We start from the raw sequence: 26,996 nt of genomic DNA, 5'->3' as shown, positions 1-26,996 counted from the left end.
GAAAAAAAAAAAAGAGATTGTCTGTTAACTATTTCCTGATTATGTCAACAATATCCCCCATACAACCATGGCAAAAGCCTAGGAGAACTACATTGTTTGCAATGTAAAGTACTAATAATGAAAGTGAAGCAGATGACTGCTGATTACTGAAATTTACTGCTACTAAATTTGGAGAATCTATATCATGTGTCCAGCCATCTCTCCAAGGATCATGAACAAACAGATTTAGACTAGCTGGAGAACTACTGCATAAGATAAACATGAAATAACAAAGCCAGCTAAAAATAAAAACCAGGAAGCAAAACCATTGAGAAATTCAGAAGTATAAAAATACCTGGAAACTTAGAAGTGCAGTTAGGGACTCTCAGCATCAAGTTCTGGTTTACATCCTTTTTACTTAATCTAAGACACCAATTACTGCTTCTACTAGGTTGATTCGCATTTGTTCATATGAAGTGCACTCCCCCCCCCCGCAGTCATGAAGACAAACCAAACCAAAGACAGTTGCTTGGTTCTGCAATATTGATGCTTCTATTGGAGTGATGAAGAGCAAGGAGAATGCAGTGAAAGGCAAGAAAATAAAGGTAGTCAGTTCTGACTTGAGCAAGCACAGAATGTCAATTTTTATAGCTGGTTAGCTAAAAAAAAAAAAAAAAAAAAAGCAGAATTATGGGAAGCTGATATAGCACACAAAAACTACTAATGTCTATTTTGGTATATTATAAGTATATTTTAGAATAAACTCTAGCTTAAAAATAAAATTGTATAAGACTAACCCCTCCCACCTCTTTTACTGGCTTCTAAAAAGTGCTTTGTCAGATGCTGATGCATTAACTAGATTGCTCCATGAAATACTTTAAAGGGAACTTGTAAAGTGTATCAATCTCCAAGTTCTAACAGAGTTTGTAAAAGCTACATTTCATAAAAGCTTTCCAGATCCCTCTTGACTGCACTGGTATAGCTAGCACACAACTTTTAAAAATCTGTCTTCCCTGCACCTTTGGCAAGCACACAGGAAGAAAACTGTGTGAACACTTTCAATCTGTACCAGCATTCTTTCTGCTTGAAAGGACACATACAAAATTAAGAAAAACGAAGAAGCTATTTTCTAAGTTCTACAAAGTAAGTTTTATATTCCATTACACTAGTAATTAAAATGTTACTTAGCCCTCAATTTTATCACAAAATATATTAAAACTACATATAGTGGATCTACCAAAAAGAAAGCCAGATCACTCTTAAAATCTTCAGCTTCTGTATTAGCATTTTAAAAAAAAATTCTAACACCTCTTCAGATGAAAAAAAAAACCAAAAAAACAATACCGAGATACATTTTCTCATGGTCTCCAATAAACATATCCTTAGATTATTATCTTCAGCAAAGGTATCCTATTACAGTTCAAATTTACAAAACCTGAAGTATATAGAATCATTGCTGGTAGAAGAGAAAATGTAACAATCCTTCTCTGAACAACAATAACTGTACAATACAAACCAGCTAAAAATATGAAGTTATTAAGAAAGGGAAGTAGTTTCTCCTCTTAAACACATTAGATAATTAAAAAAATATATTAAAATTATATCAGCTATTAGTTTTCTATTAATTTCAAGCTTTCTTAAAAAAAAAATAATTAGTTTTATTAAATTCCCAGATGACTTGCTGATTTAGCCCAGGAAGCAGTCACAGGCCTAGTGTAAAATTCTGTGCTCTCCTAAGCTGTCACTGTCTTTTATGAAAGATGGCCATGCAGGTATTGCTGTTTAAATCTTCTAACTCCGTAATATACAGCAAAGCATTTCTTGTCCTCAACAGAATATTCAAGTAGATTTTGCAGGAACCCTGCTGGTCTGTGCACAGGATCAATTTCCAAGGTATTTCTGGGAAAGTGGAAAATACAGTGTTAACTAGACTGCCTACCTAATTACTGTCTTATCTGAAACTGGTAAATAGGAATAAATCATAGGACAGTAGTAGCGCAATATATTTTTTAAAAAATTGGCCTTATACGTAAATATTAACTATTTATACTATGCCAAACCACAAATCTTAAATTTAGATTTTGTTACATCTCAGTATTGTATGGGACTATAATACTTAAAGATAAAAAGCAGGCCCATAGCTCAGAATGAAACCCCACTTGTAAAGGGCTAAATTTGCTGCATGTCCGCTTTCAATGATTTAGGGTCAGAGCGACAATGCTATAAAATAAGGGTCAAAGCACAAAAAGACCAAGGCCACAGAACAAAGAGCTTTTCGTGTCCTGAAAGAAGTTGCTTTTTTGTAAGCCTGCCTTCTGGCTCAGACAGTAAATTTGTCTTTTTCTTAACATCATCCCTACATGACTTCTATAAAATGCCAGACAACAGTATGACTTATGAAAGGTGAGGCTGACTTGTTAGAAGAAATCAATTTAACTGTTAAGGGAATTCCCTAGTTAACGGCACAGGAACCTCCCAGTAACTGCTATAACTTTTCCAGTTGTTAGCTGTATTTCTACAACTTTGTTATTTAATTAATCACTTCAGCAGAAGTTTCAAGTGTCCTTAACACCTTTGGGGTGCAGATTCGTAGTCATATTATCTACTTAGATTATTGTTTATTAAATGGTAGCTGAGGAAATATGCAGGAGCAGCAATCTTTTCCCCACCTGACCATGAAATATTAATAGAATAATACTAATATTAACAGATACCATCTAACACACATATCTGTATACCCCCTTTCAGAAACATTCATGGTTTGGTTTCCTATTTCCCATCAATGGGTATCACTACTCACAGAACTGAGTTAATACAAAATAAAATGGTGCTTTCTGAGGCTGACACAGGTCGATAAGCAGTGAATTTAATTTTTCCAGCTAGAAAATGAGCTTCACTTAGGATATGCTTTTTCAAAACAACAACAACAGTTTTTCCAAATGAAAGGAATTTATCCATTGAAAAAAAAAAAAAGACAAAGAGGATAAGGATGCCAGGTGTCTCTTACGGCTTTATATTAAGTTAGATTTTCAATATTTCACTAACAATCTTTAAGTAACACCATGCTGAATTAACTAGAAGTTAATATATTAAGAAAAAAGATTTATAATCCAATACCTAAAATACACCAATAGCTAAAAAGAAAAAAAAAAAAGTATTCTTAGCCCTATCAAACTGTCTAATAAATACTAACAACCAAAAAGACAACATTCATCTCTGAAAATTAGCATCTGACTTTTTTTTTTAATAAAAGGCTACTTGACAGTACACTCTTTGAGCAAGTATCAGTATTGCAAAAAATACCTCTCCATCATAACGCAAACCCATATGAAAGAATAATTGGATTTATCACTAAGTTCTGCATTATCTTTTTTAGCAGGTCTAAAGCAAAACATTTTGCAAACTCAGACTTCAAATAATTATTTTCCCCTTCAAAACAGATGGCTTCTGCCTTCAAAGTTACTATTTTTATTTTTTTCAGTCCTACTAACTTACTTAAAAGCTCGAATTGGAGATTCAGATATGTGGAATTAAGTTAAAAAATATAAAAAAACCCCCTTACCTATTGACTGTGGAGATCTAAAACAGCTGAGTTTCAGTGCCAACAAAAAAGAAGTTTTATGGAAAAGATTCCTTTGCTTTTAATCTGCATTGTTATAATATCTGATTCCTATATTAATTCTCAAATGGAGCATTTAAGAAAATTATCTGTGCTTTTTTCTTTCTAAAAATTTAATACAATTGAAAAATATTTTAATATAGGAAAAGCCTAGTGTAACATATCAAAGGCCTACTCCAATCATTCTACACTTTCTGAAGGAAAAGATTACTCCTCATCTCTCAAGAAGCACTGGTGCAAGTATACTGATTCTCCTTGTGGTGAATAGCAGCCCACAAGTTAAGGAACTGATGCAAACTGGCAGATTTCCCCTTCTAATTCTGAGTCATATGCGTCATCTTTTTGTCAAAAGCTGGGAAGAAAAAGAGTCTCTCTTCCAGCCTGCCACATGAAACCACCTGCTTAACACAGAACAGACCGATATTGCAATATTGCTCTGCACATTGCTGGTACTTACACATTTGTTCTTGCTTTGTTAAAATAAACAGAACTCTGAAGACAGCTTTAATGTTAAAGACAGAACTTATTTCTTTGATTTAGGGCCAAAAATCAAGCTGGTAAAAGGAAAAAAAAAAGATAAGCCATGTTGGCATGAAAATGCTAATTCTTAAATTGGTAGTGTCTTACCTGCAAAAGACTAAGGATTCAGCTCCTTAAAAGCTTACATGTATGCTTGGTTTAACCACCTAGATTCAGATGGATTTGGTAGAAATTCTCAAAACCGGGAGTTCATGTGTGTGATTAAGAGCTCTTTATCACCACGCATGATTGCCAACTAATCCTTCAAACCCATTTCCCCAACAAAACCAAGTCTCCCCGAAACCCCAGAGAACCTAACAACTTCTGTGGGTTAAATTTCACGTGCTCCATTTTTTTTTCTGTTGTGTATTTTGCAAATTAAGAACCAAGAAAGCTATTTTCTCCTTTGACAGATCGATCAAGGTCAGTCATTGTTGGACTATATATGCTGTGTGATGACACAATCTCTCTTTCAAAAGCTCCAGCACCAATTAAGGTTGGGCACATCATTGCCAGCAGATTACATATTTTCAATTTGCACTGGAGCTGCCGAGCAGACCTGCAGAAAATAGGTGTAAACATTTACTGAAACAATGCATTGTAGTATTTCTATTGATCTGTGGCACTGCCAGAGTGATTTTAAGTAAGTACTCTTTATAAAAAAACCCTTGAAAGCAGTTAAAGCAAGTTCAGGACATTTATAGTAAGTTGTGCAAAAGAATGCAAAGATAATACAACATGACAAAAGAATGTAAAGATAATACAACGTGACAAACTGATAGAGTGGAGGAACAAACATGCTATTTTAATTACAGATTTTTTATATATAAGTACACATAAAATATATAATAATATATTATATGCATCCACATAAAATAAGGTAGAGGGACAGGTATAAACTCACACTCACTTATAAAATGCTCTTTGATTTGAAATTTGTACTGTGCCACAAGCATTTACATGGCTGGGTGCATACATTTCAATATAATGAGAAAATTTGCATTGCTGAAATGAGAATACTGGAATCCTTTTCAAGAACCATAACATCATCGTTTGCATTACAGGTTATTATTTACAAGTATTCAAGATGTTCTGTAAATCTATAATGAACATTGGAACTGTGAAAACTGTAATTTATTATGTAATGCACTGTTATATAAATTGTTTAAATTGTGCACAATACAAACAGATGATCCCTCCTACTTGGTTAAATATTAAATACAGCACCTGATTACTCATCTTCAACTGAATTTTTTTTGTTACATTCAATATAATATATTTTCTTTGATAAAATTACTGACACAAAGTACCCATCTGATGCCTTATCCTGGTTGTCAGGTGGTTTGTTTTTTCTTATTTATATGAAATTAATTATTCATACTGTCTTATTAATTTGAATAACTTTATAGTATTTTGAAAGAAAATATTTTACTCACCATGTATTCCATTCCATTTTCCTTAGCACTTAACGAAAGACATTTAAATTTCTGTGCAATGTTATCTTACCCCACAAATCCTAGTATTTTTCAAAGAGTTTGCTGTAGCACACGACAGCAAATTAAAACTGAACAAAACCCACCACTGAATAAGTTATGCCTTTTTGACACTGGCAAGAGTGAGTGGGGTAAGACTCTCTTGGAAGGCGTTTCTTAACTTGTAATTCAGCAAAGCATAAGAACTGGCTTAACTTCCTCCTCATTCAGGGGAGCACTCCAAGATATGAAAAGTGAGTTAAATAAACGATTAGGGAGGGTAATCACAAAGACCATCTTTTGCCTGGGGAGACCCTGGAAAAGTCTCCATAGCTTCCCTCTTTTTCAGCTCAGGGCCACAGGCACCCAAACCTGTTCTGGAGTACACTGCTGCTTTGAATTGCCCTCTAGTGTTAGCCTTCATTAATTCCTACCTCAATGACAAATTCTGTTCAGGTTTTTAATACTGGAAAATGGGTCAGCAACATAAGTTATATTCACATAAAAAAATAAAACAAAAAAACCTGAACAGCATTTCAAACTCATTTTCAGATCAGAAGACTGTGAGGTTGACAAATTAAGTATTACACACCAAAATACAAGAAGTTTGTGTATCTAAATGGCAAAAAAAATAATCAAGGACAATAAATTTAAGAGATAACTTATGAATATTCTTGTATTTTATATTTGTTAGTTTCTTATGCAGTTACACAAAAATATCAATTTCTGAAGCAAACACTCAATATTCACAGCCAAATTCACCATAATTATGATGATATAGCTGGGATCAAAGCCTTAACGAAAACAGAAGAGTTGCTGGTGTCAGAACAGAACACAGTCTAGCAGTACTAACACCCTGGAAGGAATTATTTTCTCACTGCTAATTCAAGAGTCTCCTAGTTATACCCCAAACCTAGATGCAAATGAAGATCTAGATTTTAAATCTGGTAATTCTAGAAAGAAAGGCAAACAATTTCCTGAGAGTTTATTTCAAACCATATTTTATCTACTCTTGAATTGATTAGAGAGGCCATGAATTTGGGACCTAAAGAAGTATAGTGAACATAGTGAATAAAACTTTCATATCATATAGGCTACAGATTTCCACACACATAGAATTAAAGATGTGACCCTTTGTTTAAAAAAATAGTCTGGTCATACAAAACTAAAATCCCTAACTCATACTGACTGACTGAGAGATGAAAAATTATTTTTAGATTTTAGGTGATAACACAGATGAAGAAAAGTACAGATTTGACTGCTGGTTTTATAACTCCTGTGCTTGGCATTAAAAGCATCATTACCCTCTCTCCTGAGAGCCTGGAAAAAAACCTTTTGGTTTTAGGGACAGGCTAATCAGTACATAACATTCTTTCGATCAGGAGTTCTTTTTGCCTGTGCAAAATGCTGACATAAGTGTTACAGTATCAAAAGAGAACTCTGTCTGCAACAAACTTTCTTGTAAGAGCCATTGCAACTTTTCGTAACAGATGGAGCATCTTCCTTGTCTAATTCTTGAACTTGACTAAAATACGGACTAGCTTGCAACAAGAGAAAGTAAAGTGTTTTCAGAATTACTAATGCAATAGCATGCTCAAGACCACAGTATCTACCCATTCTACTGACAGAAAATTTTGCTCCAAAAGAATACAGAAATTATAAAGCAATTTTTTTTGTTTATTAGATCCACTGGAAGTCCTGTCTAAATCTAAAAATGACTTAGATGATGCTATATCTATGCTGAAGTAGAAAATTATCAGCTAAAGTTGGGAAGATCATAATCATGTCCATAATCACAATACTTTCAAAATGTTTATGTTAACTTTCATATGAATGCTTAAATCCATTTCTTTCAGTGGGAAGAAAGGGAACTTTAAAAAACATTTCTTTATATTGCTCTTCATATCAACTAGGAAGTGGACACATAAAAATCAAGAAAATCTTTGACCTGAAGGCTTAAAAAACCCCCAAACCTCAATAAAACCCTCAAAACAAAAAAACCCCAAAGGACATTCACAGGAAATAAAAAGCAAGCTCTTGAAATTTAGTGGGTTAAAGGAAAGGTGTAAATACTGTAGAGGTATTTGCATATTACTAAGATTTTTCAGTACTGCACAAATTAAGAAACAAATATTGCTGATTTCTTGCTTTGAGTAGATTATCTTGCTAGTATCGTTTGAGAAAAAGCACTTATTTTCTCATAATACTGCTGTAAAAATTTAGAATAATAACAAAACAACTTGTTTTCAGAAAGAAAAAAAAATCTTGCCCCCCAAAAAATCAGAAAAAAATTTACCATGAATATCCCTTTGTTTGAAATAAATTAAAAATTAACAAAGCTAGAAACAGTGGTTTATTCAAACACACTATTCAATAAGCAGTAGCATCTTCATACATGCCCTTTTTCATGTTAGTGTGCAAACAGCAGTCTAAACCAAGGTGGATTAAGAAGCCATCAATACAGTAGTTGAACATTTAAGAACTTTGATTACATTTCTCATTCCCCCACCCAAAGCTTAAATGTACAGGTCTACATAAATTTCTACTTAGACTTTTGTTGAAATTAAACAAAAAAAAAATTAAAAAAAAGGGGGGGCAATACCTTGCTTAATTAAATGTTTGCACTTGAGAAAAATAAGCACTTAAATATTCCAGTTAGCATATTTTAACTATTTTCCCTAAAGAATTTGCATAAATTTTGCTTTTCTTTTCCTATTGCCTTGCAAGCCCATTTTATCAAGAGACAAGGAAAAATGATGTGTAAGTATGCCAGTCTTAAATCCTTTCTATATACATGTTTCATTAAATACCTGATGTAATAATAAAAGTTAATGTCTATTTAAATCTAATAGTATACAAAACTCCATTTTAAAATAATGTTAGGGCTGGATTTAGTTTAAACTAACAAAATCCAGAAAATTCAGTTGCTTCAGATATCAAAACTTAAAACAGTCATGCCTAAGATATCACAGGGTTTCAAACAATGGTTGATTTTGCATCTGTTGTAATAACTAGGCATGGGTTGCATTTATAGCTACATATCTCTTCCAGAAATATTATTTAAGTTGCCTTTGAAAAGCAAGAGAAGTCATTAAGGAAAGCAGAAATGAGTTGTCAAAGTAATCTGCAGCTCCTTTTGGATGAGCAATAAGCATGCATTGTCAGCTTTCAAATTATGATTCAGTCAACAAGGTTTGTAGAGCCTCAAGTGTTATACCTACAGCAGGAATAGTAAAAGTGGCCACACAAAGTTCCACGTCTGAAGAACTTCAACAAAGAAGGCTGTACATTTCAATCTTTTCAACTTCATTCCAATTAGATATTGCAAAACAATTTACAAAGTCAAGCACACAATTTGCAATAGCCACATCAGCAATTTTTAAGGGGCAAGCACTGCAGCCCTTATTTCAGGCTGAACTTCCAACAAAATCAATGGCAGTTTTGTTAAATAAGAACTATAATAGCAGAGGGTAAGAGTAGAAAAATAAAAGAAAATACACTCCATCATCTTTCTTGAAAGTTTCACCTACTCTTTGGGTCAAGGAACAGTCATGCTGACTATCAATTACAAAACAGCTCTAGAAAAAAAAAATTAACATGGGCCAAATTTCAGCACAAAAGTGTTCTAGAGCAAATCAACACTTAAAAAGTGGATTTTAATGATAACTGACAACTGCAACAGTCTTACAAGATATTTGACCTCATAAATAAGTAAGACTCAATTACTATATTACTGAAAAACTCTTTGCACCTTATAAAATCATTTAGACTTGTCTAAAGTTCAAAATACTTTAATATATATTAAATTTATTAAAGGAAAGAAAGTGTGCATCTAATGAGAATATGATTCTGCAAATCCTTATTCATGGTAGTGAGTTATTAGGACTACTTGTGTATTTTAAAGTTTGAAGGATTAGGCCCTAAATTTGAAATCCCTTTGATTTACAGTTGTGAACCAGAAACCACCTTTTTTTGCTGAATAAGAATCTATAAGAAATACTCTGAACTTGTGTCAGACCAAGGAACACTCCATCAAACTTTCACCTTTTAAATATCTCACAAGGGAGCCTTAGATACCTTTGCCTTGCAATATAATCCTGATTTTCATTAACAAGAATGTAACTGCTTTTGTACAGAAAAAAAAAAAGAATTTTTACAGAAAAACTGTTAAGTGAAATCCTTATTTTTCTAAGAGAACCAGGAGAAAAACAGAGGGGAAAGAAAAAAAAAAAGAAAAAAACCAACAGAAATGCAGTACATTCAGAGCAGTTTCTGGACAGACTGAAATATTTATTTTATTTGGGAGTACATTAGGCATGTTACCCAAACACCAGCACTAATAAAAGTACTTTCACTGTGTTTAAACACATAAAGAAAGGATTAAAAAATAAAGAATTACCTACTCACTAATTACAAACTTCAAAGCTTATATATAATCTTGTTTCACTTCCCATACTCAACTGATAATTTTCTGTAGGTGGTCTTAATTACCCTAAAATTATGGTATTTTATGAAAAATATATTCAGAATATGTCTGCCTTCAATACTTCTATAACAGGAGGTGTATTACTGGTAAATGCCAGCAATTCTTCAGTTCTACTAGCCCTTAGTTACAACAGTGAGGAAATATGAAATTTACACCTCACTGGATTTGCTTGGTAGAAATCAGCAGTTCAGGGATAATCTGAAATTTTGCTTTTTTAAAACTTCTCCTATTTTATGGTACAATTACTTCCTACAAAAAAATGTGCTCTTGAAGACAGACAGAACTGATTAAGGATAAAAACTGAATTCCAGCTGAAAGTTTGAATTGCTAAAGTCACAACACATTCATAGAATTTGTTGTACTAGAACATATTCTGCTGAAGATACACTCTTACAGTTTTTACTACTCCATTTAGTATTTAAACAAATTTACTCAATCCAAGACCAGTTACTATTTTAATTTCAGTTGTCTATGTAAATGGTTAGTTAAGACTATTCGTATATGAGCAGATAGGTTATGATTACTCTGAATGGATTTCTCAGTTTCAGCCAAATTAGTACTTTCAGTGCAAAGCAGGACTTGTAATATGAGTGTAGCATGGTCCGAATTAATTACTCTGACATGTTCACTGTTTTACTATAGAATATCTGTTTACCGACAAATAGATTAAACAAATGAAATTTCTGACTATTCTGGTACAGGTGGAGGGCTCTGAAGACCACTTTTCTTTCTCTTTTCTGCTTCTTTGTTTGTCAGGTAGCTAGCTTATTAATGTCTTTAAAATCAAATTTTACCCACTACGTGGAAATGCACTCAACTACCTCTCTACTCTATTCTATTCTTTAACACATCCTCCCAACAAAAAAAAAAAAAAAAGTTATTGGAAAATAATTTTTTTATTTCATTCATACTTTGTTTTTGGATTAGCAACATTTCAGTTGGAGTAATTCCCAAGACATGAATAGAAGAACAATACTATATGGAGAATTTATATAAATCAAATGGATCAAGGCTGTTGCAAACTCAGCTTTTTAGACATACTTTTGGCCACTTCATTTCCTTCTGAGCACAGCTTGTGTAAATACTTTTACTTAGTCTTTTATAATTTTACAGGAGAAGTGTAAAGAAGAATTATTTTAACAAATAATAAATTCGTGAATAAACCCAGCATAACTGGCCTATTTTGAAAAATCTGAATCAGTTATACTTGTGTATACATTTTTTAAAATAAAGGACATATGAAATAAGAGAAATGTTAATACAATATATACCAAGCCCATGCTCCATCAACCTTCCAGAGAGTTTTTCAATCACAGGAGTAAGTCGTTCTCCAAAATCAGCTCTCTATTGAAAGGTCAAAACCTGCAATAAAAATGTCATGTATTATAACATATTTCCAACACCCAGAGTTTCATGGTTGATCCCCAAACATAGACGTAGGTCATCAGCTTGACCCTCGCATTGTCTATGTTACAGGAAATCCTAATTTTAAAAATACTTTTTTTTTTTAAACCAAACTGACTTGATTAGGAACACCTGTGATATGCCTCTTTATTATCAGAAGCCTCCTGAAACAAATCAGATTAGCATGTTTCTGCTTTCATTCTTCCTGCAGCATTTTAAGATGAAAGTAAGATGAAAAAGGAAAAAAAAAAGGGGGGGGAGTAAGAGGCGTTGTTCTCCTTTCCTACCCACTACTAATCTCTCCCTCCACCCTCAAACAAGCAAATAAGTTTTTAAGTAAGTAAACTACTTAATGGATGTGTTATTATTACTGTTATATTTCCTAAAATATGCTACTGACTGTTAAGTATTTAAGTTCTTGTGTTTCTCTTTAAGGAGTTCTAATTTTTTTTTTTGCTCTTCAAGCTAGTAGCATTATTGCCTTTATGACAATGTAGCCTACAAATATTAGCTACTTAAAACATAATACTGGAAGAATTACTGCCATATAATACACTCTGAGAGACTAAAAAAAAAAGTAGCCATGATCAGGTAAGAACAAAGTATAACTTGAGAGAGGTAGTAACTATAGCCAAGTAACTGGAGGAAACATTGCATTCACACAGCCAAAATCTTAAATGTATTTTGACTTTATTTGGACTTTTTTACTGTAGGTACTATGACAAGATGCATCCTAGGCCTAATAAATGAGTAGCTGATGCCTAGATCAAGTCACCTGCTTACAAATATTTTCATAAATCTGTTCTTTATTCTTTAAGAGTATTCCAGAAAATACTAAACCCCCCCCCCATAGCTATGGAACTATAATAAGCACCCTGCTTTAACAAGACAAAAGAGTTTGTCTGTATTTTCATGTATTCCACACATTATCTATTTTACCTTTAAAAAAAAGTTTCTGTTCTTAAACCAAAACCACAAAAGTTGTGGTCTCCCCTGCGCTTATACTGAGATTTAACATACTTGAAGATAATATTGAAACTGGACTCACAAAAGCTATTTAAAATGAAAATACAAGCCTAAGCCATTTGATGTGTAATTATCTTTTTTTGAAACCAAATCTTCAAGTGAATTTCAGTTCATGCTAAATAAAATAATTAGTTGTGACCAGATTAAATGTTGAGAAGTTTATTAATAATCTATTTACTGTGGATACACTCATTGCAGTGTCTGAAAACAAACTAAATAGTCACGGGGCGGAGGGGTCCTATTTCTAACAGTGGTTTCCTTTAGACATTAATAACGATCACTGAAAGTCACTCCTATCTTTCACTTTTGTGCAATATAACAATATCGCCTTTAGTTTTAGAACACATCTTGGGAAACCTTTAACAAAATAAAAGCTAAATGTACATAAATTACATTTTCTACTGTTGTGTGTATGTGTGTGTGAGGTCATCCTTATATACCAGTAACTGTTCATTACCGAGATATGGAAAAGTGTTTAGAATTACATAAAGTTAGAAAGTTTATTATTCTCTGTAAAGAGATCTTTTTTTTGTTTTTAATGATATGCTAAAAATATTATTAGATGCAAATATTAAAGTAAAAAATTGCCCAACTTTAAATGTTAGCTGCACTAGAGCTCAAGTCTGCTACCCTCCTCTAATATTCCTCCAAACCTTCTGGATTTCTCATACAGCACACAAAGCTAAGATCAAAACTCTTCCTCAAGTGTGGTACTATCAACTGTCCAGTGAATAGATGTATCCCAAAGTTTCTTTATTAGAATGAGCATTTTAAAAACTTACAAGAAAGGGTTAAAAAAAAAATCACTATGGACATTGCCTTATATCCTATGGGCAGAAATTTTTATACCTAGTTTACTCAAAGAATTTCTGAAATTGTCCAGTATCCACAATGAAGATATTTTTCAATAAAGATTTCTTTTGAAACCCAGTTTATCCAGCTTGTTATATATTCATACATCAGTAACCTAAAAATTCTACATAACTCCTGCCAATAATGCCCAAAAAAAAATAATTGCAAAGCAACATTTTCACTATCTAAAAAGAGGTTACTGGAAATCTATGGCTACACCTCTCCATTCTGTCTGATGTCCCCTTTCTATTTGTGAGGTATATCAATTTTTTTCTATCTTTAAAATACTTTAGTAGTTCTATTAAAAAATAGATGGCTGTGAGAAGAGTCACAGGGGACTATGTATGACAAAAATTTGGGCAGCCTGTCTTAAAAAAAAAAAAGCTTTACTGATAATAGAAAACATAATTTTTTTGAGATCAGGTTCCAGTGTTAAATACTAAGTGTTTAGAACTTACAATAATATGTAAGTATAAAAAAAAATAAATCTGTGGAGAATACTTGTTGATGTACATAAAGTTATTTTTAGTTTTAAAAACCTTCTGATAAAAACATTTTTCTGTTTGTACACAAAAGCCTACAATTTCATTCCCTATTTCTTTCACAGACAATCAAAACTAGTCCAAGATGCGCTCTGCCTTTGACAGTTTGTAATGAATGTAAATTACTGGAATGACTTGCAACGGGCCTTTGGGTGTGGGTGGATGACTGCATCTACAAAGCAGAATACCTGCAGCACATTCGTAGAATACAGCGATAAGCTTCTTGGTTCTCCCTTACATGTTCAGTAGTTAATTGCTTCCCAATGAAAATAATAAAACCCAGTAAGGTCCTATAAAAGAAATACTAACTGTTATGTGGCTACTTTTTCTGTAAAGAAAGGTCATGTGCTTGTACTTGTGTAAAAGTGTGACAGAAAAGCGTTGATACACCTGTTAGGATGGCTTTTGACATTCAAGCTGGGTGAGATGTGCACCTTCATACAGTGTTCAAAGGCAAGCTGTACAGAGCCAGGTAGTCTGTAGGCAGTTCCAGTTGTACTTCACTAAGAATTTGACTTATTAGTCACAAAAAGAATTAAGGAATTAAAGATTCCAATTTATTTTTCCTTCTATGACATTGCATTTTAGATGGAATAGTAAGATGTTCAGAATTCCAGAAGTTAAGGATAAAAAAAACAAACAACGAACCAAACAGAAAAAGAACCCCATGACACCTTGGTATCGTATATATAGTCTCCCTTTAAAATGTTACCACATTAAGCTTCCTATCAAATACTAACCTAACACATTAAAAAGTCACATAGATACACAGTCACACTTTCAAATTACTGTTGTTTCTGAAAATTAAAAAAATCTCAAGAGTTATTCCAAGTTTCAGTAGATTTATATCTATAAAATGAAAGGGTACTTCTTGGAAACTTTCAGTACAACTTAGAGGGAGGAAAAAAAAAAACCAACCAAACCCCAACCAACTGAAGCTTATTTGGATGTTTTTCCTAAGAATCAAGATAGATGATTAGACTGAAAAGAAACAAAAGAAAAAAAATTAATACACACACTATGCTATGTGGTGTATCTAAGCAATGTTTTAGTAAGCACAGAACTTCAACTTTCACCGATCAATATAAGTATATATGTTTAGATCTTTAAGTTCAATTGATATTTCCTCTAAATGTAACTTTTCCAGGGCCAAGTAATCCCAGTTAATGTTTGACATTTTAACTAAGGTAAAAAATGCAGGCAGTTCTACAAGGGTCTATTTAAGCTACATGATTTTTTCCCCCCAAATATTTCAAAATAAGGAGTACATCAAATATAAGAAAGGAAAACCTACTTAACATACACTATATACTGATATTAGATTGCTTACTGCTTTCGCTTTAGCCACACCCACCTTTATGTAATTGTAAAATATGGGACTGGTGCAGCTGAGAAATTAAAAGCTTAAAAGAACAGTTGTTTCATGTAGTCAAATATGTGCTAAGCAGAGATTTTAAATAAAATGAAAAATAGATAAAAATTGCATTCTATTGAACATGACTATCGAATAGTGGGAAAAAATGCATATGCACCTGTACAATACTGAATTACAGGGGTTTTTTTGTAAATTAGCTATGAGTCAGGACAGTTATTTCATTGAAAGTGAAAGTCAGTGTTTGAGAGTGCACTTCCACAGCTGAATAGTGTAAATCTCTTCAAATCCTGATATTTCAAAGTATACAGAGCTACAATGAAACAGCTCTGTGCACATTCCCATACTGACTGCTAAAAACGTTTCTGAAAACACTCTGAAAGTAATCATGCAAACCTAAAGAAATGAGTGCTAAATCTCAATAAGATCTTACTAGTATCGTAATTTCAAGGATTAAGCTGAATTTTCTATCAAGGCACAAAGGTAAGAATTGTGGAGACAAAGTAAGGAGCAATTCCCAGGAAAAAAATGACTGAAAAAGTATAATTTGTGTACTGGATTAAAAGAATCCAGGGAAACTAAGGACTCGAGGCAGAAAAATCTCCTTGAACTATTGCATTTCTGCATGACACAGAAAATACCTTGAATCACAATCTAGTTGCCATGCTGGAAACGCTAAGTTTTGCATTTCACTTTAAGACTACACGCTCTCAGCCATGTACACAGAAATCTTTTGTACAGCACTTCTGCACCCCAACTCTTCTCTACGTCCCTCCTACGTCCCTCGGTTAACTCGTTATTTTCGGTGGCCAGAGTGCAAAGCGCAAGGCGGCCGCTTCTGGCTTTGAACGCCGCGGAGGGATGCGCGGGGGGGTAACGGGGGGACGGAGGGGGGCAGTGGGAGGGGGGGAAAGAGGAGCGGAGAAAGGCTGTGACCCGGTCCAACCTCCCAGCCCCGCGTCCTCGCAGGCAACCAGGGGGGGCAGCAGCCGCTCCAGCCTCCGCTGAACGGGCGCCTTAACGGGGGGCCCGATGCTGCATTAGCTGCGCATCCTGAGCGCCCGCCAGCTCGACGGCAGCCCCGCCGCTCACACGGCATCGGGAAAAATATCCACACGCCTTCCTTCCTCAGGACAAAATAATAATTAAAAAAATTAAAAATAATAATTTAAAAAAAAAAAAAAAAAAAAGTCAGGCGGCCGAAAGTGAAGAGGGAAGTAGGAAGGGGAATAAAAAGTAACGCTTAGAAATTGTGGCTGTGAAGGAGCCCACTGGCCTGGCAGCGCCCGAGCTTCCTCCCTGCCCCACTGCACGGTGCTGTCCCCGCCGGCGCTCCCGCCACAAAAAGATGCCTTGTGAGCCTGTGTGCGCAACTCCGAAACGCGAGCACCCACGCCAAACCCGGCCCCGAGGGGGTTAAACGACGTCGTGGAGGAAAAGGCACCGTGTCACATATTATGTGTGTCTGTGTGTGTGTGTGCGGCGGGGGAATCGCGCAGCGCACAGGCTGCGAGAGATCTCGGCGCCTATCACAATAAGCACGATCGCGTTCATACAGCTACGAGAGACCGAGAGCTGCTGGCCACCGAGAAATGACATAGAAACAGCCACCAAAAAATAGCTAAGCCAATGACAAATAGCGACCCGGGTGACAGAGACAGAGAATTTTGTAGGCGGAGAAGAGAAGGTGAATGGCCAGCTCTGATCACAGTATTAGGCTGGGCTATCTATGGGGAGGGTATTTACTCGTTTTTGGGGTGTGTAGGAGGAAAGGAAAAACACCTAGAAATAGCTGGCACGATTTAAATGGTCTCGGATTATGTTTCCCCCCCTCTAGTTCAGGAAGGAAACTCGCGTTTTAACGCTAAGAGGGGGGAAAATAGCCCTGTGCAATAGGCGATGAAGAGCACTTTGGTCCTTCGTTAATACCCAAAGGGACAGAGACGATAAATATGACAGCATGTGGCAGCACGACCGTCACCCAGGTTCCTGTAAAAGGCGGCTCCGTATCGCGACACGGGAAATTAAACGCTTGAGTGGGAGGTGGAGAAAGCGCTTAAACGGAGAAGTTAATCTGCTAACATGGAGAGGAAACAAACGGAGAAAAAAAAAAAACCCGAAGGTTGTCCTCTTATTTTTTTTGGGGGGGGGGAAGAGGGGGTGGCGGAGAGAGAAGGGACGGGGAAGAGAAAGAGCGAAGGGGCAATAATCCAGCTTACGAAAACACTGGGAGAGAGGAAGAAGGAGGCGGGGGGCGGGGGGGGCGGCGAGCGAGAAAGGGAGATGTGCATGTAAGTGGGGAAGTCATCCTGGCTGCTGCAGAGCAGGGAAGCAGGAGCCTCCGTGTCCCGAACGCTGCCCTGAAATTTCCACGGCGGAGAGGCAGGGGGAGAAGGCGGGAGGGAAGAATCCACTGGGGAGGGGTGTTGGAAAACCAGGGTGGGGGGAGATGAGGGAAAGCCCGTCCTGTCATGTCCGGGGAGCGCGGGGTAGGGGGACCCTCCGAAGCTCGGGCTGTCCCGCGGCTCCCGCGTCCCCCGCCCGCCTCCCCGCCGCTGTCTCCGGGCCGGGCCGGGTGCGAGCCGGGCTCCCGGGCTCCCCGGCCGGGCGCGGTGCCGCCCCGGGGGGGTAAGCGGGGTTACCTGCCGGAGGAGACGGCCGCTCCCGCCCGCTCTTGGGGCTGAGGGAAGCAAGTGACAGATCCGCCCAGGACCTGCCGCCGCTCCAGGAGCCTCCCGCCCCCTGCCCACCGGGCTCCTGAGGTGACTTTTCCCGGCGGCGGGGCGCAGGTTGCCCCCGTTTGCCGAAGACGCGCTTCCCCCGCCCGCCCGCCCAGCTCCCTCTGCCCCAGCCGCGCCCGCTCCCTCTGGCTCTTACCGCCTGTGCTGGCGGCGGTGGTACCCGCTCCGAAGCGCGGCGACGAGGGTGTAAGCGGGGATAGCGCAGGGTAGAGGGGGGCGAGTTTGGCGGGGCGGGCGGGCGGCCCCCGCGCCCCGCGCCTCCCCCGCGGCGGCGGCAGCAGCGATGCGATCGGGCATCACTCGAAAATGGCGCCGAAAGAACGGAGGGCTCTTCATTCAAATTCGTTAGCGCCAGCCCCGCCGCCCCGGGGCATGCCGGGAACGGGGGGGGGGCGCGCGGGGGCTGAGGCGGCAGCGCCGCACGGACACGGCGCTCGCTGTCAGTGCTGCCCCTCCCCCCCGCCCCCCTGCGCCCGCCACCCGCCGCCCGCGCGCGCTCCACGCCCTCCCCGCTCAGCGCGCGCTCCCGACCCAACCGCCGCTAATGGGGAAAGGGGGGGGGGGGCAGGGAAGGAGGGAGAGAGGGAGAGAAATGTCACCCGTAGCCCGGGCCCGCGGGGGAGAGGTGGCGCGTTAGAGATGTGTGTGGGAGAGCGAGAGAGAGAGAGAGAGAGAGAGAGAGAGAAAGAGAAAGATAGAGAGGGGGAGCGAGACCTCCGCCGGCCCCGCGAACTTGTCAAGGTAAAGGCGCTGGTGGGGATACGGGGGGTGGTGGATAGCGGGGGAGGGGGGGAGACGACAGCGGGCTTTGGGAAGGTAGGGAAAGGGTTTTGGGAAGGTAGGGAAAGGAAGCCCGGCGGGGGGAGGGGGATGTGCGCCAAGAGGACCTGAGGAAAATATGAACAGCGCCTCCCCCACATTGTCCCCCCCGCCCTCCCCCTGCGCCTCTAAGGACCCCCGCGGCTCCCGCAGCGCTCAGGTTGCAGCGTGACCCCCTTTGCCCCCCCCGGTCTCCCCCCATAGCCGCGCACCCCGCCGCAGCCGGAGGAGGGTTGGGAGCGCTCGGCGCTTGCCCGCAGCACGCGGGCCCGATCCCGATCCCGATCCCGCCTGGCAGCCGCCGCTCCCCATCCCCCTCCCGCCGCCGCACCGGCTGCGCGGCGGCAGCGCCCCGAGGGCGCCCCGCCGGCCGCCCCCCGCCCGGGCTTGCGAACAGCCCCTGAACGGCGGAGCGGGGCTGTGTGGGAGCATCGCAGGGCACAGCGGGCCCCGAGTGCCCTACACTGGTCATTTGAAACTAAAAAAAAAAAAAAAAAAAAAAAACAAAAACCAAGAAAAAACCACACCAAAAAAAAAAAAAGAAAAGCTCTCTCAGAGGAACTTGACGGAGCGAGGTTCAACTCGGGCAGCGCTGGGGCAGCGCTCCCGCCTCGGCTGCGCACGGAGCGCTCAGGGAAAACGCGAACTTTCATTTTCACGCCGCATCCTCCCCCCCCGCTCCCCTCCGGCCCGAGCTGTGACTGAGCGTAAGGTACCTGATGGCCGGGTAGTGCTCCCAGCCCCGCTCAGGGATGGGGAAGCCGATATGGAGGTTAGGGAGCTGCCGAAAGCAGCGGGGGAAAGGCAGGCTGCGGTGCCGCCCGAGCCACTCGCTGTCTGCACTTGACTTGTATCTGCTGGAGAGTCCTTCCCTGGGAGCTCCGCGGACCCTGCCTCGGCAGGGAGATCCAGCGCATCCCTGCCAGCCGCTCCTCGGGCTTTCTGACTTCAGTGTTTTGTTCTGTTTTGTGGATTTGTTTTTTTTTTTAGTCTGATGCGCTTTTTTTAAAAGGGAAAAGAAAGCAGAGGCCTGAGACCTGCAAACTGTTGTTCCCATGACTTCGGGGAAGATTTTTCAAAAGTACAGAATGAGAGTCTGGGAGCTCTGGTCCCACTGACTTTCAAAATCTTCCCTTCACGTCTGTGAGCGAGTCATCTTGAACTCGGTTGACTGCTGGCAGACGAGCACTAGCAGGCTCAGGGCCTAATGCTTTTCATGATTCCACTGCTCCCTGCTAGAGCTGCACTGACAAAAATATAAGCAGAACAAGTTTTTGAAAGGGAGAGGTAATGTCTCTTTTTTTTTTTTTTTTTTTTTTTAACCAACTGCCACAGTAGAAAACACGAAGCCTTTGGTCTCAAAGAACTTAGACCATCATGGCTACGAAAACTACTGCTACTCAGAAAGTATGTAATTCTGGAGCTCCTTAGTGACGAAAGTAGTGCAAGGCAACATGTAAGTAATCATATAACTAATTTTAGGCATTTGTTATTATATTTTCCTCGGATTTGAAGTTTGGTATTGCTAAAGAAACAGATTCCTAATTTTTTAAACCACGTTCTCAGTGAAAATGAGCCAGATAAAAAAACTTCTGTTCATAAAGCCGTTCTATTAATAAGGAGGAAATATAAATGATTTGCAGTGTATTTACGTTTTTGCTCTTCTTTTAATAAAATTACCCTGAGCAAAATTTTCGAAGTGTGCCTTTCAACTGAAAAGAAATATTTTTAATTTTTTTTTCCTGAAGGTTATGTGCTTGTGAAAATAAAACTTTGCAGTAGAAATAGCAGTGAAAACAGTAAAAAAAAAAATTATGATGCTGCTGATACTACTTCTCTTTACTTTTGCCCTAAAATAATTCTAGCTATAATTTTTCACCCATTTTTCCAACCAGAGTATAGAAATAAGGTGTAGAAGATGGTATGTCAGTATTCTATGATACACTGTTTCTATGATACATGGTATTCTCTAATATGAATCACACTATTATCCTTTCAGATGTCATTTTGTTAAGATTTTTAATGAAAGTGAAATTTTTACATCCTCTAATATCTAGTACTTGCTTTCAGATTCCATACTTAATGCACATAGGCCCCAATCCTGTACAGACTGAAATGTATATTATTATGTGTAAGCACATTGAGTAGTTCTCTTCAGTATTATGCTTTTGTATTTTGGATTTAAGAAGCTAATAGTGATATTACATAATGATTGTTCTCAGAATTACTTAGGACTGCCCAAAACATAAACCTAATTTAATAGTCTTGGTTTATGCCTTCCATGCATATCTCTTAACTTAAATAATGCATAATTAAAATAATTTAAGGATCAGAATGGGTAAATATTTAACTGAAAATCAGAACGAGTGAGAAAGGCAATTGCTGTAGTGTAAAATCCGTGTAATACGAGGTAGGTATTGCATTCCCTGGCTGTAGCATCTGGGAGAGGATCATCAGTTTGTTTCCTCAGTGACTACTGAAGCCAAAAAGTCACAGCAGGAACACAGCTGAAGACAGAAGGGAGAGAAAGGGATTTGTAGCCTCACCAAAAGTGATGTCAATTCTTTAGGTCAAATTTCCATTCCAAACCACTTGGGCTTATTAGAGTGGTGGAAGTCTTCTCTGCTGTGGTAGCAAATATGAGGTTAAGCTGCAGTTTCTCTAATGAACTCCTTTCCTAATGCAGTTCTCATTACAGGCCTATCTGAACACCTCCTAGTAGTGCCTGTCCTATGTTTCAGTTCTTCTCCTCAGACAGTGCCATTGAATTGTCAGAGAATCTCCTCATACTGTAATAAGTGACATGACCAGCATTTGTCATATTAGCTATTCTCTTGTTGCCAGGGGAAGGAGCACGTGCAGTTGAATATTTTCAGTTTATTTTTTCTGTCTTTTGTTCCATATACATAACATAATGTCTTTATGTTAGTGAGGCAAGGCTGAAATAACAAGTTTTGTTTTTCAGGCAAGGTGCAGTTAGGTTTCTGATGGCCCTTAGCTTCTAGGCACTTTCATTCCTTAGATTTGCACCAGCCCTTTGAAAGTTCTGTCTCTGGAAATGATAGCTTTTTTTCCCATTCATTGCATAGGTTCTCTTACGTTGGATGAGGGAAACTGTTAACACCTGGATCCAATCGAGGGACCTAGTAGGCCCTTCTTTAGGAATCCTGGATTTAGGCCCTGGAGGATCTTGAGACCCTGAATTTGTAAATTAAAAGTCTAGAGAAAATCATTAGAGAGAGTGGTTTATAATATAATCTGTGTTGCTGAGATGACATCCCCACTGCTTCCTGTACTTGGAGTTTCCTATATGCAGCAGACTTTGTGCTTGGATATACTGAATTGTCTAGTCCAGCTGAGAGGTGGAAAACCAAAGCAAGGTACTTATCTGCTGAAAGGACAGAAGCTTATAGCTAGGAGTGGTTAGAAAGCTGCAGGCTGTCTTCTGACTCAGGCACGCATTGCTTTACAAATTACTTTGCTATGTGTTTCTAAGATTTATTTTACAACTGTGAGGATTAGAGGAATTTGTTGTAATGAAAATTGGCATTGTGTCATTACCATGTAACTTTTTAGTTAGATTATTTGGCTTGCTTGAGTTCTTGCATGTTATTCCATTTCATCTGGATCAGTTCCTAGGTAAGTTAGACCAGTTTGGGGGCGCTAGGATGCACCCACATAATTATAATAATTGCACTCCTACATATTACTTTGGTGTGTATTTCTGTGTTTGTATTGTATATGGGCATACAGCCAGTGGGAGTTTGAATTTTTTTCTATTTATTTTTCTAAGTTGAGCCCTGCCTTGCCCCTGATTTTCATCCAGCCTTCTAGATCCCTGTTATAGGAATCAGGCCTCCTCTGAAAATTTTGTATCACTTGAAGTTTAAAGTTTCAGTTTAATAACCTACTGACTGTAGTTGGACATCCTCTTTCATGTGTGAGTGTTCTACTTCCTTCTGTAGCCCTTCAGTTTCTGATTTGCCCTGACAAATATGGGATTTGGAATTGCTTTTGCAATTTCAATCTGCTAGCAATGATAGAGTTTGTAATCTAGAAAGGACTGAAGTAGACATAATTTACTATTGTACAATGAAAACAGAGTTTTGAATTTGCCAGAATAGACCTGATCTAGGGATGCTTCTATAGACTGTAAGGACTGCAAGAAGTATGTGCTGGCTTAGGACCTGTGTATACTTTATTAGACTTCCTATGAACTTGCAGATCAAAAATAAAATTTTTTTTTGTTTGTTTTTTTTACCTCCTAATTTTCCAATAGGACATTTTCCATTTAGCTTTTTTTTTTAAACCTCTAAAATGCTCGATGTAGCATAAGGACTAAGGATGTTGTTGTCAAAAGGTTGGATTTACTATATTTTGTTCACATCTTTTGATATTGACTCCAACACCTATAGGCCTGACTCATAATAACAAACATGTCCCTGAGGATTTAAGAAAGGATTTGATATTAAACTTAGGTTCTGTGGTAAAGTTTTGCTAAAATGGCCTAACTGTAAATTCTAAATGTTTTAATATTTTTGTGAATTTAATGATTGTGAAAAGTGCTGGCTCGGTATCTGTGAAAACTGAAGCCTATTCTTTATTCATGGATTAATTACAGCAGAGCAGTTGCCAAGTGATCTTCTCCACAGCATGCATGAACTTCAGCCTGGAACTGAAGAGGACTCATCAAATGGTGAGAAAATAGCGTGGTTGTCATGACTGTTAAGTTAGGGATGCTCCATTATTTTTTTCTGCTTAGCATTGATTCTGTTATTTTATAGGTATTGAAGTTAAATTTTTGTAGGGTAATTTCTGGCGTCATAACCTAATTTCTTCTCCACCCCTCATATATCAGCTCTTTATTTTTCAAGCTTTGCTTTCTTCCTTGCTGTCCTTCACTTTTCAGAAATAATTGTTAGTGATACCCTGCATTCATCAGCTAATTTCTTTATTGCTTCCTTTAATGTTAGTCCTTGTGCTTGACTCTGTTCACGAGTAGTTTTATCGGCAGCACTACTTAGAAGAGTGAAGTTCAGATATGTGAAGCTGTTTGAAAGACTGAAGCTTAAACTTTGCAGATATGTATGCCTGCATTTAAATGAAATGCTACTGAAATGAATGGAGGAGTGAGGGATCTGGAAATGCTCTTAGCTAGTACTAATTTGTTTGCTCTTTTGCTGTTGAGTTTATTTCTTGTAAGACAACTTGATGAAAGTTGTTCATTTACTTCTCTAGTTTCCCAATTTCTGGGAAATTTTGAACTCTGAGCTTCACAACGTTTATAAAATTTTGGTAGTGCTCATAATTCTTCTGAGAACAAAACATTATTTTGTTTAGCCATTTTAAGAAAAGGTAACTGAATCTACAGAGGAACTAATTCTCTCTCTAATTCACTGCCTTATCAGGTCTTTAGTCTTACTCTTAATAATAATTAAGTAATGATTTTTATATGTATGGATTTATTAAACATGTATCTTAAAACAAGCGAGTTCCTTTTTTTTTACAGCTATAGATAAAGGATGGAATATTGGTAGCAGGGGCTTGCATGTGAGAATATAGTTGTTGAGCATTGAGTTTGGCTTAGTGGTACTTTAGATAGGTGACAGTTAAAAATAAGAGTGCACACAATGCAGTTCAGGAAACAGATCACAGTAGTCAGAACTTCACAGAATGCTGAGAGATGCCCTAAATGTTTTTTGATATTTCAACAAATGGCTCAATAACTGTTTCCCTTTAGTAACTATTGTAGAGTAAGAACTAAAAGGGACAGAACCCTGTTAGTGGCATATGATTTCCACAGTTTTTCTTGTTGGAATAGAGGTTATTAACCCTGTTCCAACTGTTTACCCAATTGGGTTTGGAAATGCCACTGTGTTTAAATAGTCAAGAGAGGTGGTGAACCCTTTATACCTATACCCGAACTACACCCTGTGTTAAGAATTACTTGAGTACTGTTATCAACCACTGAACTAATTTAACCTTTGCTAGGGTTCTTTAACATTACATGTTTTAAAAACAAAGTTTAATACTTAAGCCAGAAAGAAGCAGCAGTTTTCAGGCACAGTGCATTGAGATGTAACCCAGAGGTCATTTATTTTTAATACAGATTCAACAACCCATTTCTTTGTTCTTTCTTGGCCACTTTTTCTTTAGTTTTCTTTTAGGGAGCTGATTCTTGAATTAACTTTAAGCACTTAACTATTTACATTCTGCTTCACCAAACAATCCTGTATTTAAGTTAAAATACTTGCATGAGTATGGCTTTTCAGAGAAGAGTCTGAATCCACAGTAGTCTTTTATGTCTCTTGTACTTGACTTTGCCTATCTGGTAACCAATAGGCTGGATCCAGACTAGCACCGAAGTGTGGGTCTGCCTGTTATTTGGGTAAGGAGCTGGGGCTCAGATTTGAATGTGTGCTCAATACGACTGACACAGTGAATGATTACAATATCATTACATTTATTTTCAAATCTAAGCACTTTAGTTGTTTAGCTGAGCAGAGTTTAGATACTCCAAATGCTTAAAGTTGAATGGTTCAAGTTAAGTGGCATTAAGGTTTTCCTAAAGTATTTTTTGAATTGATGTAATGATTTTACTGCAGTAGGAGAAGAGATGGGCCAATCTCAGAACAGTTTTGAAAAGCTCATTTTCATTACTCTGCTAAGAATATAATTTTATTTCTTTTGTTCTGTCTCCTTTTGGTCAAATCACTTTCACTTCCTTGACTCTTCTTATACCCATTGTGTCCTGCTAACCTTTCCTCTAATGTCCAGTTTTCTATTAACTTTTGCACACTGATTATTCTTTGTCTCTCTTCTTTTTACTAGAGTTTTAGAGAGGTCATTATACTTTTTCAATTTCTTTCCTTCTTTCATCAGTTCCTGGAATCCAGCAACAAATAAAACCCTCTGATTGCGACTATGCCTTGGTGAGAAACACACAAGTCAAAATTTAGTGCTATATCAATAGAAAGGGTAAGCAGAGCATTGTGGATGCCATGTATAGAGAAGGGAACTGGGATTTGCATATTATTGAAAAGTATTCCTTAATTTGGAATACCAGTATCTGCATCCAGGTACTGAGATCAGAATTTTAAAGTGATGCATTAAAAATCACTATGTTTATTAAAAAGAAAAAACACTAAGCCAAACCAAAACAAACCTGTAAAAACCCCACCAAACAGAAACTACAAAATCGAGGTATACTGAATAGACTTTGATTAGACTTGATGGCACTGCTTTATTGAACTATGTATCACTGAACTTTTCTTAAGCCTTAGGAAAGACAGCATGGAGTTGGAAGAGAAGCAGAGATCTCCACGAAGGGCAGTCAGTTATACTCTTGGTAAGTTAAAAAGAAATATAAAATTGTATTTCTGTTAAATTTTCACCTTCATGAAGCAACCTGTATTTAGGGCCCTGTTCACTGTGGCAAAACAAAGCCCGTTTTATTGAAACAGTCTCTACATTCTCTGGATTCGTTTATGCTATCACCGCATGAAAATCTGTGTTCTGTTATAGCTGACTTTGTTGTGTAACTCCTCAATGAAAACAATAAATGACATAAGAATCATTAGTTATTTTCCCAGTGATTATGCTACAGTGTTTTCATGCCTAGTTTCTGAACAAAACAAGATATATAGGATAGTGTTATCTCCTAATAATTTTTGAATCCACTGCTTAATTTCAGGTCTATTTGATATAGAGTTAGAGGTCATAAAGTCAAGTTTCTGCAAATTGAATGAAACTTAGCAACTGTGAGTAGAGAAGGGACTCAAATTAGTGCCCCCAGGGTAGAAAAAGCTGCAACACGGACTCAGAATTTTTCTGTTCTGTTCAACTTGTTGACTTGCAGGTCGGCATGCTTGGTTGGGCTGCCAGTCAACACATGTGTAGTTCAGACCTAACCACTATGTGAGCTGCCTCTTGTTCTGCTAAATGTCAGAAGCTGGAATTTGGGGAAATCTGTTAAGAAGGGAATGGGAAAACAGCCAGGCTAGGTTTGGGCCGGGGTTCTGCAGAAGTGTGTTGGTGGCATCTACAAGCTTGCTGATAGGTAACTAGACTTCATTACTTCTGCTAGTCATGAAGAAAACTTGGTTTTGCTGGGACCTTCTAGTCTCCCAAACCGCTTGAGAATCATTCCATTTTATAGTAGTTTC

General features: G+C 38.1%; 2 long non-coding RNA genes across 33 annotated transcripts in view; one reads left to right on the top strand and one right to left on the bottom strand.

The window, feature by feature from the left end:
- Positions 1-26,996, bottom strand: part of LOC127467404 (uncharacterized) — an 89,761-nt gene that overhangs the window by 22,741 nt on the left and 40,024 nt on the right. For 5 of the 10 annotated variants that reach the window (XR_007903114.1, XR_007903113.1, XR_007903109.1 and 2 more), the window contains exon 3: positions 335-11,437. This is a non-coding gene — a long non-coding RNA (uncharacterized LOC127467404). Of the gene's footprint in view, positions 1-334; positions 11,438-18,148; positions 18,242-19,547; positions 21,339-26,996 lie in introns of those variants that run through there. The other 5 variants (XR_007903115.1, XR_007903110.1, XR_007903111.1 and 2 more) reach the window with 5 other exon arrangements.
- Positions 18,554-26,996, top strand: part of LOC127467403 (uncharacterized) — a 91,555-nt gene continuing 83,112 nt past the window's right edge. For 8 of the 23 annotated variants that reach the window (XR_007903095.1, XR_007903103.1, XR_007903098.1 and 5 more), the window contains exons 1-4: positions 18,584-18,753; positions 20,167-20,287; positions 23,453-23,527; positions 26,109-26,179. This is a non-coding gene — a long non-coding RNA (uncharacterized LOC127467403). Of the gene's footprint in view, positions 18,754-19,320; positions 19,544-20,166; positions 20,288-23,452; positions 23,528-26,108; positions 26,180-26,996 lie in introns of those variants that run through there. The other 15 variants (XR_007903092.1, XR_007903101.1, XR_007903100.1 and 12 more) reach the window with 11 other exon arrangements.

This window comes from Manacus candei, unplaced genomic scaffold (genome assembly GCF_025592945.1).
Source record: "Manacus candei isolate 608988 ecotype Guabito, Panama unplaced genomic scaffold, ASM2559294v1 h1tg000014l, whole genome shotgun sequence".
Lineage (NCBI taxonomy): Eukaryota > Metazoa > Chordata > Aves > Passeriformes > Pipridae > Manacus > Manacus candei.
This window is presented reverse-complemented; position numbering and strand designations above follow the sequence as displayed.